This window comes from Pseudophryne corroboree, chromosome 8 (assembly GCF_028390025.1).
Source record: "Pseudophryne corroboree isolate aPseCor3 chromosome 8, aPseCor3.hap2, whole genome shotgun sequence".
In the NCBI taxonomy this organism is placed as follows: domain Eukaryota; kingdom Metazoa; phylum Chordata; class Amphibia; order Anura; family Myobatrachidae; genus Pseudophryne; species Pseudophryne corroboree.
Genome location: NC_086451.1, coordinates 312,615,383 through 312,631,794, shown reverse-complemented (window position 1 = coordinate 312,631,794; position 16,412 = coordinate 312,615,383).

The following is a 16,412-nucleotide window of genomic DNA, read 5'->3' as shown; positions in this document are numbered from 1 at the left end:
AGGTAGAGACCACTGATGAAACACAAAGTATGTATTATTATTATTATTATCCTTTATTTATACGGCACCACAAGGTTTCCGCAGCGCCCAGTTACAGAGTACATAAGCAAATAATCAATACAGGAAAACAGTGACTTACAGTTGAAGACAAGATAGGACAAGTACAGGGTAACTAAACATAACTACATCAGCAGATGACACTGAGAAAAGTATCAGGGTGGCCGAAAACTGCAGGATTTGGTGCAGATGAGGATTATTAAAGTAAGAAAAGGATAAGCACATGAGGGAAGAGGGCCCTACTCGTGAAAGCTTACATTCTAAAGGGGAGGGGCAGACAGACAGGTGTGACACAGATGGGGTTAAATGTACAATTTAACAAGATACTATTAACAGTTTTTTAAATAGCACACATCATCCATAGTGCCGCACAAAAAGTATTTTGTCATTCTCATCAGTTCTTGTATAGTTTACAATACAGGTTGAGTATCCCATATCCAAATATTCCGAAATACGGAATATTCCGAAATACAGACTTTTTTGCGTGAGAGTGAGAGTGAGATAGTGAAACCTTTGTTTTTTGATTACTCAATGTACACAAACTTTGTTTAATACACAAAGTTATTAAAAATATTGTATTAAATGACATTCAGGCTGTGTGTATAAGGTGTATATGAAACGTAAATGAATTGTGTGAATGTAGATACACTTTGTTCAATGCACAAAGTTACAAAAAGTATTTGCTAAAATTACCTTCCGGCTGTGTGTATAAGGTGTATATGTAACATAAATGCATTCTGTGCTTAGATTTAGGTCCCATCACCATGATATCTCATTATAGTATGCAATTATTCCAAAATACGGAAAAATCCGATATCCAAAATACCTCTGGTCCCAAGCATTTTGGATAAGGGATACTTAACCTGTATAATATATACCCTAAATAGACAGATGATCACCACTATCAGAAACTTGTGCCTCAGAGATGTTGCTGCTTCCTACAGTAGTGTCTGGCTTCATAGGCTGGATTCTAACATGCATTGACCATCCGCCTTGTGCAGGAGGCAGGTACACTCTAATACAACAAATTTACTCAATGTTCTGCATATTCTTGGAATCTTCCTCAGAATGTAGTCTGTTTCAATTCTAAATCATAGATTTACTAAAGCTTCTCAAAGTGAAAAGTGGTGGTGTTGCCCATAGCAACTAATTCGATTCTAGCTATAATTTCTCTGTAGCATCCTAGACATGATAGGCAGAAATTGCTTGCATGCTATGGGCAATACCACTTCTAATTTTTAGAAGCTTTAGTAGATCTACCTCTAAGTGTATTGAGATTCCTCTCCTCTTGAATGACCAGAGAGCTCAAAGAGCATTCTAATAATTACATACATGATCTGGAAAATTAAACAATAATTTCCCCCTTAAATATTAATAAAATGATATTTTTCCCATCAATGTTTTTTGCGATCCAATACATACCGATTAGTGTACAATGGTTTTATGGCAGTTTTGTGGTGTTTTGATGGACATTGACAGCGGTGCTAAAAAACTCCATCACGACTGCTGACAATGGGGGTTATTCGGGTTCATTAGTAAACCAAGGAGAAAGTTAGCAATTGGGCAAAACCATGCTGCACTGCAGGTGGGGCAGATGTAACACGTGCAGAGAGATTTAGATTTGGGTGGGTTATATTGTTTCTGTGCATGGCAAATACTGGCTGCTTTATTTTTACACTGCAATTTAAATTTCAGTTTGAACACATCACACCCAAATCTAACTCTCTCTGCACATGTTACATCTGCCCCACCTACAATGCAACATAGCTTTGCCCAGTTGCTAACTTTCTTGGTTTGGTAACCAACCTGAATAAGGCCCAATATCCCTCAGTTTCAAACCCCCTGACAAACCCACTGCTTATTAATTTTACCCCCTGTTATTAGCAGACAGACAGAGGTAATGAGCTCTAGTTATCCTTACAGGAGTAGTCATGTTCATTCTGTGGAGTAAAGTGTCATAATTTTAATTGTTTTGGTTCTAGCTCAGTTGGAGAAGTGTAGAAGTTTCTTTAAAGAAGAAATATCCAGATTCAATAGCATTTATTAAAACTGTTGCAGGTAACACTCTCATACTGTACTGTACATGAACTTTGGAACAAGTTGGCAGCTGTCTATGGAAACACTAGTGTTCCAAAGCAAGTAGAGTACAGTATCTCTCTCTCTCTCTCTCTCTCTCTCTCTCTCTATCTCTCTATGTAGCTAGATGTAGCACTCAACAGTTAAGTATGCCTATAACATTCATATATCAATTCACTTTCCCAGGAATCAGCAGTTTGCAGTTTATTAATGGAACCAAAGGCAAAAAAAGCTAAAAAGATATCTTCAAGTACTTGAAGATATCTTTTTAGCTTTTTTGCCTTTGAAACTTGTATAAATAATATTAAAAGTTAAGTTTTAATTAATTACATAAGAGTGCCCCAACAAAGAGTCTTTCTTTTTTTGTTGTTGTTGTTGTAACCTATCAATTATTGACTCTGGGAGCACCACCGACTGAGAAACTCACTACATGTTACTGAATATTATAATAATTGTTATAATTGTTAAAGGACACCTATTCTGTTATGAGTCTTGTCCACTAACAGTCCATGTGCGGAACTAAACCCCATTTTGGTTATACCTTTAAAGAACAGGCAAGTGATTTGAAACCTAATTTTTTTCAAAAGGCTATTCATAAGATGCATTGAATGTCCCACTCGAGGAAATGATTACAATAGAAAAAGACAACCTTCTCCTACCAAAAAGGAAGACGTAAAAACTGAATAAAAGGAAAATAATCTTGTATTACCATTTGTTACAACTTTTAATGGACAATACAAACAATGTAGAACATAATAAACAAGCACTGACACTTATTAGAAAAGGATACTATATTAAAGTCGATTATTCCGGATAAACCTAAATTTATATACAAAAAGGCTATCAATTTGAAAAACAAAGTAGTCAAAAGTACCATGCCACCCAAAAGAGAAAGTCGATTCAAAACCAAAGGTTTTCATCTATGTGGACTGTGCCTTATGTGCAGAAATCATCAAGGGCAAGAAGGTAAAAAGAAAGAAAAATCACTCAACATCAACTAAACAAGAATAGGAAATTACCAATTTTATCTCATGCATAGCAGTAATTGTGTATACCTTAAAGAATGTAAGTGTTGCCTTCAATATACAGGCCGCACATCTAGACCACTAAAAGAAAGGAGGTCAGAACATCTTAGAAACATTAAAAAAGGATACGAAAAACATTCTCTGTCACTACATTTTAAAGAACACCATGCAAGTTCAGTGAAGAGCATAAAAAGAGTAATAGTTATAAAACAAGTAGAAAAACACTTGCGGAAAAAAAACAAAACATTGATAATAATCTTGCGAAAACAGAAATGGACACCATATTTGAAATAAAAACATTATATACGAATGGTATCAACACCAATTTTAAACTGAAATGGTTTCTTTAATCAAATCTACATGAACTGTATTTTGTAGCTTTTGTATGAAATATGCCACTGTTATATATCTTTCTGTATGCATTTTAGACATTTTTAATGTTTTTTAAATGTGTTTTATAAATACTTATCAGCTTTAGGAATTTTTAACTATTATACACAATTTTGACCAGCAAAGAAAGGGTGAAAAATATATATAATAATATTGGAATATTAATTGATCCCTGATGCATAGTATGCTTTAGGTACTCAAGCTACCATTTAATTAATGAGTGGAAACATAAAACACTCTTAGGAGAACATTATTAATATATTTAAGAGAAGTTTTAATCAACATATCACATAAGGTATTCACGGACCAGGAAATGCCGATTTTCCACAGTACTCAACTCAAACAATGGAAGGGCGATGAGGCACTTCCGGGTGGGTGGACAGCGAACAAGCTACTGGTTGATCTGGTAAGTACTCAAAAGGGGAACTAAAGACCAAGGAATGCGTGGAGGGACCAGACAGATATACATAAATGTTTATGAACACATGACTGAACTTCTGGCGGAAATACCGGAAAGTGGCGGTAAGCAGCGTGACCCACAATTAGGGATTTAAATATTTTTTAAGCATAATAGTATCCTTCTGAATTAAATAAGGAAGACACTTACGGGGGAATTCAAATGTTTGAAAAGTCGGTTGGGTGTCTGTTTTTTCCTGTCTGTTAGACAGCAAAATACAGACACCCAACTGACTTTCAAACAATAGAATATCCCCCTTAGAATCAAATAACCAGGGACCTGAAATATTTATGGATACATAATGTACAAAATGTATATATTTTAAGTTTAATTGTAAAGGACACCCCTGAACGGATCCACCAATGAGAGTCCAGGTGGGGAGTTTAATATTGCTCATGTACAATAGTACAGTATACCTTGATAAAGGCCTTAAGAGCTGAAAAACGTTGGTGAGGACAGCATACAAGAACTAGGACTCCATTGGTGGATTTCCAGTCCCGTGAGGTACCTGAAAAAGTTTTCTATAAATGCCTGAATTGGTGTGCATTATACACAATTATCTACGGTACACTGCTAGAAGTGCTTGTTAGTTTTTAACTCTTTCTGAATAAACTGTGTTATACTATTTCCCACTTCTTGTCTCCCCATATGTATTTTCCAGATCGAATGGATATTGGTGGAGATAAAGGCAGATGGGTCTGGGATCTATTTGTAACAACTGTGTTTTGTAGGAGGATGGTGAAGATTACTGGCCAATTTGCAAGGATCAGAAAAAAAGGAGAACTTACCTCTATGCAAAATTTAAACTTTTCCTTTGATTGTCATATTTATCTTTACAGAGGACTTATTACAAAACAATACACTACCGTATCTGCTTTAGAGTAATTTATATCAAATTAATTCCAGAATCTTACTCTTTATTCAGTTGGGATGCTTACAATATAATAGCTAGTGGGAGCGTAGCACACATCACATGGTTACTGTCATTTAAAAATAGCTACATGTTCACCTTTAGTATGCCCATAATCATTTAAAAGTGCAGAAAGAGTTCCATCTAGTTTCATCCATACTACAGCCTAAGATGAGAGAGAATTTCTAAGGGAGTATAGTTTACATTTCTAAAGTTAATGTTAGCTGACTCATAGCAGTAAAATTGTAGCCTTGAGTCATAATAGCTAACGTTGAACATTTTCTCCTTCATTGTTGGATAAACATTGGACAATGCACAAAGAGCAATTCTTGCTTTCAACCAAGTATAGTTCCACTGCTCTAGGTATGGATGTTTTAACTTCACTTTTTTAATACAATGGATTTCTAGGTATCAACTGTTCTAAAATGTGAACAAAGGATTATACATCACCTCTAGCTGAAAGCTTTCTTAATTTTGGAAAATTAGAATTAATTCCAGAAAGGAACTTTAAAAAAGGATCAATATAACATCTTAGATTGTAAATAATAGCAATATGCATAGATACAGAGGTTCCAATAACTATATATAACATCTAATGTATGTCTAGTAATATTAGGGTATACACAAGCAAATTTTGACCCATTTGATCTTAAGATACAGTAAGAGTCTTTCACCTTAGATCAAATATATTAGGCAAAAAGGAAGTATTGGATCAAGGTGTTCTGGTAACTATTGAACTGAATTCTTGTGAGACCACTTAGAAATAATTCAGTTTTCTTTTTTTCCTGGGTTAGAGCAAAACTTGTATTTATTTGTTGTGAAAATTGGCTATTGCAAACTGTTACCTTATGGTGGTTTAAAACCTACAATTGAAATATTTTTGGAGAAGATTAGTACACAGTTTTTGACATTAAGGTTGAATCTTCGAAGCTCAATATTATAAGAAGGGACCAGAACTGACTTCCATTGATTTGTCTTGAAGCAGAAATCTTCCAGTACAGAAATAATGACCCTTATATGTTATGCTAAGTGTCCCCTTTTGCCACTGAGAAGAAGCAAACTGTAGATGTACATTAGATATGTTACCACTTGTACATGAAGTGTTTTTCACAGTTCTCATATTCTGGTGAAGGCGACTCCTTGTACATGGAAGTATATTTCACAGTTCTCATTATTCTGGTGAAAGCATGAGGGTGTTTACTATAACAACAATATAATTCCCCATTTGTATTTTTTTTTTTCATATGGATTACTTTGGAAAAAAAAGTCTAGGTTGTTGGGAGCTTCATAGATGTCAAATTAAGTTGAGTCTCTTCTCTGTGTCATCCTAAACTGTGTTGCCAGCAACCTAACGCTGCCGGTGATGGGCTACTGCCAAATGCACATGTGCGGCGACCATCTGCACATGAGCATAGTGATTCAACCCAGTGGGGTTTCAGCAAGCTGGGTCACATTTGCTGAGTCTACAATTACTGGCAATGCGAATTGTACTGCTATGCAATCTATAGATGGTGTAATGATTTATTCATAAACAGCTGGAAAACTAAGCTTCCCGTTATTGGTTAAATATTGGATCACTGTATGCACACATATAGAACTGTTTGCATTCAGGATGTGCAAAATAAATATATATATATATATATATATATATAAATATATTGTATTGTGGGACTCTTTATGGAAAAAAGGCACTGACACCAGCAATTTCATAAGGTGTAACTTCTATTTTCAACAGTAACAAACAATACACCACCTGTGAGTCTTTTACAGCCACTGAAATGCTCTGGCCCATTTATTAAGCCTGGCCTGCACTGACTTCTTAAAACTACCTCTGTTCTTACAGCCCTATCAACTGGCCACTTGCTGGCATCAGGAGCCCTGATAACAATGTTTCCCCCAGCGAAACAGAGAAGTCGGTTCCTGGAGTGGCTGAGGTGGAGCCCATACCCTGCTCCCAGGAAATCCCAGATTGTAAACATGAAATAATGGGTTCTCCCAGGATCCGTGACACTTTTTGACTCCAGGAATTGTATATATATATATATATATATATATATATACTGTACATATATATATATATATATGCAGACAAAATACTGTATAGATCAGTGCGCTCGTCTAAGGTTCGACAGTAAAGTATACCACTTGTTCAAATGGGTGGGTGTTTTTTTAAACACAATAAGTTCAAAGCAAAGTCTCACTAATTATGCCCTGATCAGATTTACAGGGCAAAAAGTGGGGAGGGGGGAGGGGTATGGATCTGGGCTATTTAGTTCTTTGCGAACACCTTCAAATCTTCTGGGCGGCTGCTCAGTTCTTCAAAATGCCATATGGTATATGACAATAGTTCTGTAAAAATAAGATGGGGGAGAAGAACAAGCACCTTATGGTGTAGTAAGTTTTTATACAGTGCATTTCGACACAGAGAATTATGGTTGCGTACCAGATAATAACTTGGGTAAAGGCCTATCACTTTCCACTTGAGCAGTTTATCACCATCTTAAAGGTGTGAGCTCAATGGGGGGTAGGTCAGTTCCACTATGTGAGGGCCCCGTATTAAATGACCCTACGCATTTCGTCAATCCACTTCAGGGGTTTAAAAATTCTATTTAGAACAATTTAGCTGTTGACTGGAAACAGTAGGCCAAACAAAGTCATGACGGACCTAGTATCCTGATTAATATCCGAAAAATGTTTTTCCAATGCAGGGGAGAGATTCTCAAATCAATATTCATAGAGAACCATCTCAAATGGAGCAATTCTTATACAGCTTTCCTGATGATATAATGTCAATATTTCAGATGGATGAGAAGAATTTCTTAGTGCTTCCACTGTAAGAAATGCTGTTCTCCGTATCACAGTGATATCAAAGATCAAAGATTCTTCCAGAGTTCCAGTGTGTCTGTGTGTGCCTCTCCCTCCAAATTGGAATTGAAATGCTCTGGCCCATTTATTCAGCCTGGTCTGCACAGACTTCCTGAAACTACCTCTGTTCTTACAGTCCTATCACCTGGCCACTTGCTGGCATCAGGTGCCTTGATAACAATGTTTCCCTCAGCTAAACAGAGAAGTCAGTTCCTGGAGTGGCTGAGGTGGAGCCCATACCCTGCTCCCAGGAAATTCCAGATTGTAAACATAAAATAATGGGTTCTCCCAGGATCCGTGACACTTTTCGTCTCCTGGAATTGTATATATATATACATATATATATATACTGTACATAAAGGGGGGATGATGGATACATAGCGGCCACGGTGTCAATTAATAAAGTAAAAATTGCTAATTACAATAAAAACTTTTTATTACCATAAAAATTAGACATAAAAGAGACACATATAAGAAATGGGACAATACATACATAGCTGAACTAAAAGCACTAAAATGAACGCATAAAAACTACAGTAAGATCAAGTAAAATAGATTTTCCTTATCTTAAAATGAGGTAGGTACAGGTCTCCCAACGCGTTTCATCTCATAAGACTTCTTCAAGGGGTGAACAGCACATTGACTCCGCTGGCTTAACTTCATCCCATAGAATATGCTGGTGCCATCTCTTCCCCAGGTGCACACATATCTGGACGTACACATAATGGACTGTGCAAGAAAAAATTATCAGGCCAGGTCACTTTCTTCCATTGCTCCATGGTCCAGTTCTAATGCTCATCTGTGCTACAGTTGCTCTTTTGTAGGATCGAATCCATGTACATCAGTGTTGTGTTGCACATTACATACTGGTGGACACCCCACAAAACCTGCTGTTTTGAAGATGCTCTGACCCAGTCTATTAGCCATCACAATTTGGCCCTTGTCAAAGCCACTAAGTTCCTTAAGCTTGCCCATTTTTCCTGATTCCACGCTTGCCCATTTTTTCTGATTACCACACATCAACTTCAAGAACTGACTGTTCACTTGCTGTCTAATATATCTTACCCCCGTGTCCTGGTTTTGCCAAAACCACCCTCTGTGTTTTTGTTTTCTGTTTTTTTAAAAACCACCCTGCGTTGTCTTGGTTTTGGATTTGAATTTTAAAAAATAAGAAATCTGCTAAAAAAAGCTAAAATCATGTAATTTGGAAATGTCTTTGTTCGTATAGTATTATTAACCTCATTGTCATGACTGGCCATCTGATTCTCCAGATACATCAATCTGAAAATTACCACAAGTGACTTATGGTTACTTCAGCATGTGCGGTTAATCAGACATGGTAACTGCCATCAGCAAGGGGAAAGAATCAGTGATATGACACTAGGTAGCCCTTCACTTCTATCTACATACACAATTATTAATATTTCAACTAAACAAGTAGCATAAGCTACACAGGCACAAGTTCAATAAGAATCACAGAGAATATGCTAAATTAAATGTATTTTATAAAAAAAAAAATTCCAACATTTAATTAACAAACCACTTAATAAGAATAACATACAGGTTTTGATTGCAATACTTTTAGAAATAAAAATAAAAGAAATGAAGTATTCAGAAATCCAGAACTTACTAAAAATACCTTATGTAACTGTTGTGGGAGGTTTTGCAAAGGTAAGAAGCATTCTCAACACGTGGTTGTCTATGGATTCAGTTACACAGACATATTTATCTATCCAGTCCTGTTCCTTGACCACAATCCTTTTTTTAACTCCATCATCACCAAATTTGTTTGCAACCTATGTGTTCTAAAGGGCTCCTTTGTTCTTGTAACGCAGAGCCTACTGAGAATTTACAACATTTGTGTCAGAAGTGTCCATATAGCTTCTGACATAGTGATATATGAGTAGATCAGCCACATGCAGGAAACATTGTAGAAGTCATTGATCACCAGTCACACATATATGTCCTCTCTGAAGAGTGGAAACATCCTCAGTTCCTGTTACCTGTACTTTCTTTTTTATTTCAAAATATTTGACTTTGTTGTAGTCTCATTATCTTTTTTGCAGCCATACAGGCTGTAACCAAAACAGAAAAGATTATTTTTTTCCACATACACACAGCCCCCCTACAGTGCATTGTACAACATATTCTTTATAACCAGACCCAAATGTCTTGTGGCTTAGTTAAATCACTTGGCCTGCTAATTACAGAATCACAATTTGACTTACAGATTGAAAATAGCATTTTCCAGAATATACACTGATACCACATCCAATGTAAACAAAACCATATTTTGGGATCAGTAATGTTACGGATCACAACACTCAATAATCCAGTCATTTCCAGTATATTTTGACCACCTCACACATCACAATATTGTTCACCAATATTGGCCAAAGGCTGGCTGGCTAAATTAAGCAACTCAGCAGTGTCACAAACACATGGCAGTCGTTTATATAAAAAAGTGTTGAAAATTAGTAATGTATTAGAACAAAAACCAATAAAGATTTTTGTCTATGCAAAAAAGACACAAATGCACCCAAACTATAGCCCATAATAAAACGAAAAGTGCTGCAAGATAGAATTGACCTTGGGTCCCCTCTACTCACCTTTATGTTGTATATTAAAAAGGATATGCACAGTTTAACAAACCAAGCACTTCAGCAAGAGGGACTGCCATGTTTGTTGCTGAACTGCTTGGTTTGTTTGGGCCTCCACAAACCATTTTTTTGGAAGGACTATCTAGAATCATGAATAAGGAGGTAGATGAAGAGGGTGTTGATGTGGAGATTATATGTGTTGTTCAAAACTGCAACTCACAGCACTTCAAGTAATCATGTCACACTGACATCTAATGAATGTTATTATTTTACTACACAATGCCTGAACCTGAACAACACACATGTTTTATTTTTATTTTTTACATACTCACTGCAACTCACTGCACTTCTGGTGGAACACTGTCACCAAATGAATGTTATTTCTTAACAGTTTTTTTTTACACGTGCCTGCACTAAACACAAAACACAGTGCTGCAGACGCACAGCTCTTTACTGACACAGTCACAGCAGTGATGAAGCTCAGAGCCATTCACTGACAGTCTGACTGTCACAGAAATGTTTGGACCCCACAGCCCTTCACAGTTTGACACAGTCACAGTAGTGCAACAGTATTGGTGCAGTCTACAACCCTTCACTGACACAGTCACATTGCTGCAGCCCACATCCCTACACCCATACCCTCCTACGTCCTGTGTGAAATGGAGCCCAAATCATAGGTGGAGGAAGTTTTATAGAATCCAATACAAGTGAGATCTGATGCCTGAATGATGATATTTTACCTTGTTTTGAAATCCGATCTCGGCTCGGAACTTCTCGGAAACAGCAAATTGTGGTGGGCTCGAGTTTCAGAAAATCAAACCCACACATCTCTAGCACACATAAATAAATAGGTACAGTACAGAAAAGCAAAACAGTAACATCTATTTAAATCAGATACATGGAATGAAACAGAACAGGTACTTAGAAATATAAGAGTTTGAAAAAAAGAAAAAAAAGAATTTCTCTATGATTCCGGTAAAGTAATGCTCAATTAATGGGTCATTATATACAAACATTGCCATTTCTAAAACATATTTAGTACAATGCCTGCTGTCTTAAAGATGCTTACTTCAGAGGTTTCTGGCTGGTAATGCTAAGCAAGTATTTTACAATTTCCCTTCATAATGTGATCCCAAGGGGCTACTTCCATTGGAGTCCTTAGAAGATATTTTATTTTATCTCAGCCAAAGAAAGAATTTGGCAGCTCAAATTAATTCACAAATGCTCAGAAAAAAGAATTTTCATGCCAGTTTATTTTTTACGCTGCCGGACTATCAATTAACAATATATCCTAGGTACAGTATAGACACAGTGGAAATTACTAAATGCCAAAATTGTAGAATTCCGAAATACTGTAACAGATTCATATAATGAAGAAAAGCATAATAATATATTACCAAATTTGGCATTTGGTGAGCAAAGATCATTTTCTGTGAGCCTATTTTACATGAATTGCTTCTTATCATTACAATACAGTAAAGGAGATAACAACATAAACAGTGGGGCTCATTTTGAGTCTGATGCAAAGTGGCTGTATCTGCATGATGCCACGGAAGCCTGTTTTACTCCTCCATTGCTAATGCGAGTTTCCACAATGCAAGGATCTGTGCTGCTTCAAGCATGACATTCATTCCACAGCCATGACATTCATCATTAATATTTTCACTTGCACCAGCCCCATAATAGCTGTATGGGAATGTAGTCAGGATCCCAGTGACAAAGATCCAGATGGTCAAAACACTAGCTGCAGAATGCCGTTGGACAAAGTATCGACACATTAAGACAGTTTATATTAGGGTTAGGGTTGAGTATAGGCTGCAAGAGAGGAGGATTAAGAGCAGGCCACTGAAGGGGTGGGTTAGATAACCCTAATGGCTGCTGGAAGGGTGAGTTAGGGTTAGGGATAGGCTGCAGAGTGGATGGTTAGGGTTAGGCTGACAGAGGGGTGGGTTAGGGTTAGAATATTAATAAAAATTCATTGAGATTTTGAAAGTCAGGATTCTACTGCCATGATTGTGACTATGAGAATGGTCTCCACAGGGATATTGTACACAACCAGAACCATCTGAGACAAGGTTCTCTTCCCTGTATTTGATAGGACTGGATTGAAGCTACTGTACATGCCCATGACACTTCCATGACTATCCCACAAAACAGATCAGTGTGGTCTCATGTCACCACCCAGTTTCCCCTCAATACCAGATTGTTTGTGCAGTGTGAACGGGATGTCAGGTTTATTGGTGCGATGTGAAAAGGGTATAAGATATTCTCAAACAATTAATTTATTGATTCAATATTTGTTTTACTTTACCAAAAAAGCACAGGTCATTAAAATGTTTCATAGGTTTCTCCGGTCACAGCCAGCTTCATCAGATATGGAAATGTACTTGTGATGTGGGTTTGGCCTAAAATAACTAGAAAGAATTTGTTTGCAATGTCCAAATAAAGGGAAGGAAGGAAGTTGTCTGTGCCTGCTACATTCAATAAGTGTATCTCAAACAATGTGGGTTATTACATGGAAAAAGGATGTCTCATTATCTGATAAAGTGGGCTGCAATCCACTGAATCATCTATTCCTTTGATTTAGCATATCTTATTGGTCTCAAAGCCAGGCTAAGAAAATACATTTACTGTCCTGTTAAGCACCTACAGTAGCACCCCTGATTACCAGCACTTGGTGGGTTTCTGGACTCGCCCAGATTTCATGAAAGCTGCAAGCTCACAAGACACCTTTAAACAGAGGAATATGGTGGATCCTATACCTCAACAAGCTTCCATTGAAAGGCACCCAGAATACAAGTTACCATGAAAATACATCTATATAGACGCTATGCGGTTAGCATATTTACAGTTGTGATCCTGGCGGTCACAATATAGACATGGGGATCCCGACACGGGCACCATACCGCCATCAGTATTCCGGTGAGGTAGGTGATTCCCCCTCTATGGGTGTCCACAACACCCATAGAGGGAGAATAGAACCTGCCACCGAGCCCGCAAGGTGCTTGTTGCACTCACGCCCCCTGCCGGCATTCCACTGCTTGGGATGCTGATGTCGGTACAATGACAATTGGCAGCCCGAGCATCGGTAAATCATACCAAACTCAAATAAACCACATCAATTTATTTTAACCATTCTAAAAAGGATTTTATAAAGGATAGTTAACCACACTATATGAAAACTTGGTTGGAAGGAGCAAAACTCTGGCGCTGTCACTTAAGTCAATACATAAAACACTATGCATGTGAAAAAACAGTAAATTTGAAAAATTATTACAACAAATACAATACGTCCCTCCTGGTGAATTCCAGTAGTGTTCTTTTTGTTCTTTTTTTCATCCAATGTTACTCTCAAATATAAAAAATAAAAATTGTGCACATGTGTAGAACAGTCTTAGATTCACAACACAAGATGTGTGCATAGAGATATCTCTTTGTTCCACCACCCAAAATATTGTCATGTAGTACCAAGTATTACAATATTAAGTGTAAATAGATGGGCGTGCTACACTCACTAGATTTGTAGAGTGGGAAAAGCTCATCAAGGTATCTTTATCTTCTAAGGTGAAGAAAGATGTGTACCCAACTCACAATGTTTGAAATTATGTCAAGTACATCAAGGTTTCTTTGCCATAGTTTTTTCCTTGGATAATCTTGATCCTCTTTAACTCGATTCCAACGGATGGTTGGGTTCCAAATATGTGAAGAAAACCAAAAACAAACCCAATGTGTAGTATATCGTAATTATATAAAGAAAAAAAATTCAAACTAGGGGCAGGAGAGACGTACTCCGCTTATAAAGTGATATGGAGCCTGTAAAGGTATCTTTTAAGCAGTCTTCCAAAGTTATGCCTTTTTACAATATATCCTTATATTGGTCCAGTATGTGCAAGAAGTGTTGATATAAAGTAGGCATTCCCCACTCACTATAGATATATGGAATGGCTTGCACGTAACAGTATCTTTAGAGGAAGCAAATAGGCAACTTCAACAGGCGTACCACACTCACTAGAAATATATGGAATGGCTTGCACGTAAAGGTATCTTTAAAATAAGCAAATAGGTAACTTCAAAAGGCGTACCCCACTCACAATCAAGGAGATTAAATCCAGGCACATCAAGGTATCTTTCTTCCTTGCCATCCATATGCCAATCCTTTGTAAGGTTTCTGACCCGCTCCATGTAGTTCCAAAAAATGCAGAATGACCACGTTTTTGTAAAAAGTAAAAAACATATTTTATTCCATAAGACCCCCACAATATGGTGCAATGGAACCTCTTAGCAAGGTATAACAGGCGCTTGATATGTAGTTGCTGCAACAAGCAGCTGCTAGAAAACACAGATGAGTCACTCCCATAAATAAAATCAAATACAAGAAATAGCAGTGCTAAAATTAGAGATGATTGGATTGAGAATTTGAAAATGTATATAACAATTTATTAAATCAATAAAAACTATTTCATACTAAAAAAACTTTTTTTACATTGTGTGCCAGAATTGTTTAGAATAAAAATCAGTATCATATATACACCCTTTTTGGTTCTCTTTTTAGTCCATACGTAATTAGACCATTTAGTGTCCGTTCCTGAATATTACCCCGGATGGATCCACATATCCTGATTGGTATAAATTAAAACACTCAAAGTTTGGCAGAGTATATTTACCAGTCACCGTTTGATTAGAGGTGGAGATGCTTCCATTAGAGTAAATCCATGAGCGGAATCTTTATCCTCATTGAGGTGGTCATTCCGAGTTGTTCGCTTGGTAATTTTCTTCGCATCGCAGCGATTTTCCGCTAATTGCACATGCGCAATGTTCGCACTGCGACTGCGCCAAGTAAATTTGCTATGCAGTTAGGAATTTTACTCACGGCATTGCGAGGTTTTTTCTTCATTCTGGTGATCGTAATGTGATTGACAGGAAGTGGGTGTTTCTGGGCGGAAACTGGGCGTTTTATGGGTGTGTGTGAAAAAACGCTGCCGTTTCTGGGAAAAACGCGGAGTGTCTGAAGAAACGGGGGAGTGTCTGGGCGAACGCTGGGTGTGTTTGTGACGTCAAACCAGGAACGAAACTGACTGAACTGATCGCAATTGCCGAGTAAGTGTGGAGCTACTCAGAAACTGCTAAGAACTGTCTATTCGCAATTCTGCTAATCTTTCGTTCGCAATTTTACTATGCTAAGATTCACTCCCAGTAGGCGGTGGCTTAGCGTGTGCAAAGCTGCTAAAAGCAGCTTGCGAGCGAACAACTCGGAATGATATATAAAACCGGTAATAGATCTGGGGCTGGTTCGGGCACTTTGGGTTGCTGGTTCTGAGAACTGGAATGGTGTATGGAGGGGAGTTCTGATGCTTTTCGCTGCACCCCAAATATGCAGCTTTGTCAAAGGATACCTCAGTGTATACAGATGGGGTTTATATACCCTTTCTAATGAGACCAATTACTGACACCTGTAAGGAGCCTTCAATCCAATCACTTCTACTATTATTAAAAACAACTTAAAAATACTATGGAGGCAGACCCATTTTGTTAAGTTAGTATATAGTCATAAAAAGATATAGTTTATTGAACAACTAAGCAAAAACATACTTTTTGTGTATTAAGGATAGTGGCGGTTTTTCACCAATCAGGGGGTTTGGTTACAAATGATTGTCATATCAACCCATCTTGCAATAAACCTATTGGTAGCCAGAGTCACCCAATGATAGTTCCAGCCTATCGAGATTCCCCCTACTGATTCGGCCAGGAGCGGTCACGTGACCGCAAACCAAGATGTCCCATGACCGCTACCGGCCAGTAGGGGTAAAGCCGCATTGATCATGGGAATCGTCACTTGACACGGTGCCAGTGACGTAACTACATCATACTTCCTGGCGTCGGTAACATGAGCGGACGACGTAGTAGAGCCTGCGGTCAGCATGATCGCGGTTTCTCTGATCATGTGACACTATGAGGAAGTGTTCCACACTATATTAGTGTACAGATACCGGTGACATTGTTAAGCCAATCCTGGGGCTCGCAGTAAAAGGTAA